Source organism: Capricornis sumatraensis, chromosome 2 (assembly GCF_032405125.1).
Source record: "Capricornis sumatraensis isolate serow.1 chromosome 2, serow.2, whole genome shotgun sequence".
In the NCBI taxonomy this organism is placed as follows: Eukaryota; Metazoa; Chordata; class Mammalia; order Artiodactyla; family Bovidae; genus Capricornis; species Capricornis sumatraensis.
The window spans coordinates 221,224,925-221,231,253 of record NC_091070.1 but is presented as its reverse complement, the minus strand read 5'-3'; positions in this window follow the sequence as shown (position 1 = coordinate 221,231,253).

The window sequence follows — 6,329 nt, the reverse complement described above, 5'->3', positions numbered from 1 at the left end:
GAGGGTGCTGTGCACTCGGAACTGAAGACAAGCCGGGGGGAATGCCCAGCAGCTCCAGAAAACTAAGCCGGTGCCGCCCCTGCAGCCCAGACCCCCAGGGGCAATGGAAACACGTTTTCAGGAAGAGAAGAGGCATAGCAGACGCTCAGCAGCCAGACATCCTGCTGCAGAGGAGCCCGCAGGCAGGAGGGGTGGAGAACAGGGAGTGTTCACAGAGGTCCCTCCTGTCCCCACCGCACAGTTGAGTCTCGACAGGTGAGCCTGTCACGCATCCTGTCCTGTGAGGCCACGGGCAGGCCAGCCCTTGGTGGAAACATGTCGGACCCACGATTGCATCAGGGAAATGGCAGGGGACCTGGAGGGGCCCCAGGAACCTTGTCTCTGCAGGGTCCGTCCCACACTGTTCGGGGCAGCGTGTGTCAAAGCTCCATGAGTGCTCAAGCACTCACTGTGTGTTAACTCTGCTCCAGAAGGAGAAACGCTGTGAATGGGCATCGACCTAGGATGGACGGAGGATAAAAGGCGGAGAAGTGGGTGGAGAAGTGAAGACAGGCGACTGGTGAGATCTAACTGGCAGTTCCTAGTGGGTCGGACAGGTGTTCACTGTAAAATGCATTCCGTTTGCAATACATCTGGTGTTTTCTTCCCTTTTAATTCTTCCCCACTTTTCCCAACATTTCTCTGGAAAGCGCATGCGCCTTCTTAAGTGAGAGCTGAAACAGGCATGAAGAGAAAGGCCCAGTGTTCATCCGGTGTTGTTTCTAAGGGGCCCTGTGTCAACAGAGGCATCCGGCTGTGGACTCACAGCTGAATCCAGGTCCCCAGCTGTACCACCAACGCCAGTGATGTCCCCTGCCTGCCACGGTTGGGCATGATGAGGCCACAGTACTTCATCCAACACGTGACCAGCTCAGGGGTCAGCACCTGTGGTGCAGTCAGAGAGGAGATACACCCCCATGGACCTAAGGTGGGAGTGGGAAGGAAGGCTATTCAGAATTAAGATATAGACGTGGAATCAGGACTGAAAAAAGTAAACATTCAAACTTAAAAGGTTGCTTGTCAGCCTGTAAAGAAACATCATTTGATCTGCACGTCTGTGGTGCAGATCTGACTTGCTTGGGGCTCCACTGGCCAGAGAAATGGGGATGGTCTCCAGACTGAGTCTGCGTTTGACGTGGGTGGCTGCACCGTCGGCTCGAAACCCCAGAGAAGTGAGCTCCGACAGCCCATCTGCCTGGGACCCGACGAGCCTGAGGGTCGTGTCTTATCCCCTCCCATGTCCTGGAATCTGTGTGGAGCTTCAGTTCTCTTCCGTTGTGGCTGAGACACATTTTAAACGTTTTTTAAAGTTTTACGACTCATTTTCCACCAGGTTGTCCTGTGCCTTCTGTTTTGCTCCAAGAGAGAATTACTTTGTTTGTATGCAGCTGATTTTGCCAAATCCTGACTATGTTCTAGCTCGACCAATCTAAGTGGAGGCTGGAGGACCCAGAAGTCGGGTGGGGGGCCTGTCTGGAAAATGAACCCTTCCTCACTGGCTTGAAGCTGGAAAGACCCTGCTGCCAGGAAGCATGCCCGAAGGTGAACTCATCACAGAGAAGGCGTCTGCTCCAGAGCACAGAGCCAGGCTGTGAGCCTGGGAGCGGGAGGGTGAGCCCTGGGGGAGGGGGCTCTGCCCAGCCCCGGGGGTCTGCGGGTGCTGTTCATCCCAGCGCTGGAGGCCTGGGCACTCAAGGGGCCACCCCCCGGGAGGGCCTCCCCAGTGCGCCCAACCCTCGCCCAACACGGACCCCTCCCCTCCCCCTCTGCATTCTGGTCCCTGCTCTTAGGGTGGGCGGCCCCAGGCCCCAGAGCCCCACCCCACCTGCACGCATCCTCCCCAGGTGCCCAAGCTTCCCCTCCTCAGGGTCAGGCCCCTCCTCTGCCCAGCGCCATGGGCTCTGCTGGGAGGGCCACTGCGCAGATGCTCAGGGCCACTCCTGACCTGTTCCTCAGTGAGGAGTGACCGATGGGGCCACTGCCGCTCCAGCTCTCTGCACCACCTGGTCTTGGGCAATCAGTCCCCCCACCATCTCAGACACCTTTGGAGATACTGGGTGGTTCCTGGCTGGACCAAACAGAACGTGCCACCAAGTTCAAAACCAGAGCGATGAGACCTAGCATCACCCAGCCCTCCCTCCCTCCCGGGGAGCATCTTGGAATCACCCCTGCAAGGCTGGGCCCCGCCCTCTGATCACTGCACACCACACTTTCTCGTGTCTTCTGCAGCCCCCAAACGCGAGAACATTTCCTCCCCTCCCTCGGCATTTCTCCCTGTGCCCCGGGGAGCCCCCCACCACGGCCGCTCTTCTCTGGGTGGGCTTACGGTCTGCCTGCCTCCCCACCACCCCCGACGAAACAGGCCGAGCAGGCAGGAGCCTGGGGGTGGGAGTGGCAGCAAATGACTCTGCTGCTGTTGCCCTTTGTGATATCTCTTCTCTCAAGGCAGGGAGTGCTCAGCTGCTAGAATTTAGGCCGCGTGCTTATAAAGCATTACTCGTCAGAAACACGGCGTGGTCAGGGAGAAGAACCCCTGAGGCACCGCCCATCTGTGACTGCAGACCACCCCGCAGCACGAGCAGCAGAGACAAGCAGCTCTGTGCTCCGGACGCCGATGCCGACCTTCAATGTGGCAGGAAAGGAACCGATGCTTTTAAGGGCCAGTCATGAACTAGGCCAGTCAACAGGGTGATTATTATTAAAATATTCATACTACGGATGCTTTAATATGAATCTAGAAGTTGCAGCTCTAGTAATTTAGACACGTTGGATACAATAAGCACATCAAGAAGTCTCTGAGAAAGAGTTAGCCATGCACACCCTCTGCCCATCCAACCACCCTCTTCCCTCTACCTACCACCCACCCATCTGCCCACCTAGCCACTCGCCCACCCAGCCAGCCAGGCACCCACCTACCCAGCTACCCACCTACCCACCTGCCCACCCACCTGCCCAGCCAGCCAGCCACCCCCCTGCCCACCCACCCAGCTACCCACCCATCTACCTACCCGCCCACCCAGCCAGCCAGCCAGCCACCCACCCATCTACCTACCCACCCACCCAGCCAGCCACCCACCCATCTACCTACCCGCCCACCCAGCCAGCCAGCCAGGCACCCACCTACCCAGCTACCCACCTGCCCACCCACCTGCCCAGCCAGCCAGCCACCCCCCTGCCCACCTGCCCACCCGCCTGCCCACCCGTCCCCTTGCCTGGATCCCTGCCCACCTGAAAGCGCCAGGTGCACAGGAATGCTGACTCAATGCAATACAATGATGTCTGGGGAATCTGGGGGAAGGGTTTCCTGGAATTACTTGTACTATTTTGCAAACATTTTTTGTAACTCTAATTATTTTAAAGTTGAACGATTTTTAACAAGCCCTAGAAGCTCACAGCCTCAAGCAGGAGGGCTCCGGTCCACGCCACCCCCGGCCCCTGTCTGGATGCCACAGTCTGAACAGGGGTAGGGGGGCCAGACCAGAAGAGTCAGTGTGGCCACCGCGGCCAACACACCAGTCATCATCAGAACTCCCACCCCAGAGAGCAGCCTACGGCTACTCTGCCACCTGGTGCCCAGGACAGCAGGTGACAGTCAGTGAGGGGCCGTGTGGACCCCAAGCGCTGAGGCCTCTCCTTTCAGAGCAGCTGTCAGAGGCCCACCTTCCGGGCGGAGGTGACCCCTTGGCCCCCAGTCCCCGAGGTCAGGGGTGCTGCACCCTCCACCTCTGCCAGGCCCGGCTAGACCCCACCTGCTCCCGGCTCCTTGACTTTGACCCTGACCTCTCTGCTCCCCTGGTGTCTCTCCGCCTGTGTCACGGCAGGTCCTGGACACCTCACATGGCCGTCCCTACCACTCACACGTTTGCTGCAAAAAACATTTTCCTGGAGCAATAATAACATGTCGGCTTCCAATCCTCCCAGATAAGACCCTGAGCTGAGGGCACGGTGTCTGGGCCGGGCGGGCTGTCCTGGAGAGACGCACAGATGGCCGCTGTGATGCTCCCGGGGCTCCGGGGACCCTGCACATGGCTCTCGCAGATCGTCCATCCCCAGGACACAAGCACACCGTCCCAGACAGAGAGCTGGCCGCACGAGACACAGAAAGCAGAATAAGGGGGCCTTCCCGCAGACACAGGGCGGTGGGCGCCTGGACCACCACCCACAAACGCGGGGCCTCCTCCTCCCGCGGGACTCTCGCTGCCCCTCCACTCCCGGAATGATCCAGCATCCCTGGAGCAAGGACTCCCAAACACCAGCTCAAGGTCAGGTCGGCCACCCCGGCACATGGCACTTCGAGAATTCCGGAGTTGCCTGCAGCAAGGGAGCAGGAGCAGAGGGAGACGGGTGTCTGAAGGGCAGAGTCAGCTTCCATGTGTTGCAATTCGGCGTTTGAAGCTCAGCTCTTCAGGACACGTGCACAGGACCGTAATCCACAGAATTCAACGTGCAGTTTCACAAGGTTAAGCCTGGAGCCCATGATAGACTGCTGACCTCTCTCAGAGACAGTGTTTCCTCTAATTCGATTCCTTTTCCGGTAACTGTTGTTATTTCTCCCAGGGCTTGCTTTCCTTGTTGCCTGTGACTGCAATGGTCAGCTTTACCTTTTCTATTAACTTCTGTGTCTCCCCAAAGCTTTATTGCTATACATCATTTCATTTTCTGTTAAAAGCAAGCCGCATTACAGGTGATACATCTCACACACGGGCGTGACCCAGCCTCACCGCTGTCTCAGGTGCCCTTAGGGAGGCCCTGAGGGTCTCCAGCCAGCGTCTCGGACCCCCGGCGCCCCTGCCTCTCACTGTCCCCCCGCCAGCCCGGCTCCTCAGCAGTCCCTGTGCTGCTCTGACGGGAACCAACCCTCCTGGGAGGCGGCGAAGGTCAGGTCCCGATCTACAGCCGCGCAACCCTGCGGGGAATACCCTGGGCCCTCCCGGAGCCAACACGCATGTGTGTGTGCGTGTGTGCACAAGTTCACTGCAGTACGCAGGCACGTAAACAAAGGCCGGCCTCCCGCAGCTGTGAGAGCTCCCCAATCAGACAATAAGGAGGCGCCCTTTCAGAGGGCCCTAAGGCCGCCCCTGGGGGCCTCCGCTCTGACGCAGCAGATGGTGGGCGGGCCCCCAGCAAGCACCGCCCACAGCAGCTGGTGGAGTCCCCAGACAGACAGCTAGACCGACAGCTGCTGCTGCTGCGTCGCTTCAGTCGTGTCCAACTCTGCGCGACCCCACAGACAGCAGCCCACCAGGCTCCCCTGTCCCTGGGATTCTCCAGGCAAGAACACTGGAGTGGGTTGCCATTTCCTTCTCCAATGCATAAAAGTGAAAAGTGAAAGTGAAGTCGCTCAGCTGAGTCCGACTCTTCAAGACCCCATGGAATGCAGCCCACCAGGCTCCTCCGTCCATGAGATTTTCCAGGCAAGAGTACTGGAGTTGGGAGCCATCGCTACCAACCCTTAAATCCCGCTAAAGCAAGGCCCAGCCCTCGGCTGCCTCTACGCCAATTAAGGCTTTTTAAGAAAAGTGTTTTCATTGCCAGCAGCTTCTCCCCACGCGCAGGGCTGTGGGGCTGCTGCTCCCTGCTTGGAACTTCGAGGGAGACTCGCACCCTGGGGCTCGTCCGTCTGCCTATCCATCCAAGCTTCTGGAACAGCCCCGGCTTCAACCTGGTGATGTCAAATCTCACAACCTGGAGGTGGAAAGTACCGTCAGAGTGAATGTTCTAGACCCCCAGGGTCCAGTTTGCTGTTTCCCAGGCTTTTTGCATTTGTCTCTATTATTTCAATAAAGCAGTTCACCATTGTCGTAAATCACCGAGTCTAATATTGCCAAAATATTGTTCAATATAGAAGACAAAATTTAATGCATTCCATTACTATCTGGTCCATAATTTCAAAGAAATCAGATACCTATTTTACAGTAATCTAAACAGGCATCTCAGTTATGACTTTGCTGGCATTGGGACTTAATTTTGGGAAATACCTAAAAACTATAATAAAATGTGCTTTTTCCGTGATTGAAATTGAATAAAGTTTGAAATCTTACAACCAAATCACCACACAAGGGCCACACAGGCATTTAGGCTCAGTTCTTTACAAGCCAGATTGAAGAGGGAAAGCTGTTAAATCAAAGGATAAAACAAAGCCCCTCAGATTTGCTGCAGGTTTAATTATGTTGATCCGCATGATGCTTCCTGCTGAAACAACTTCAGGTTAGTAAAGCAACAATGACTGTAACTGGTCTGATCCTTCTGGGGAACTAGTGACCAGCAGACGACTGCCCGCACCTCCCGCC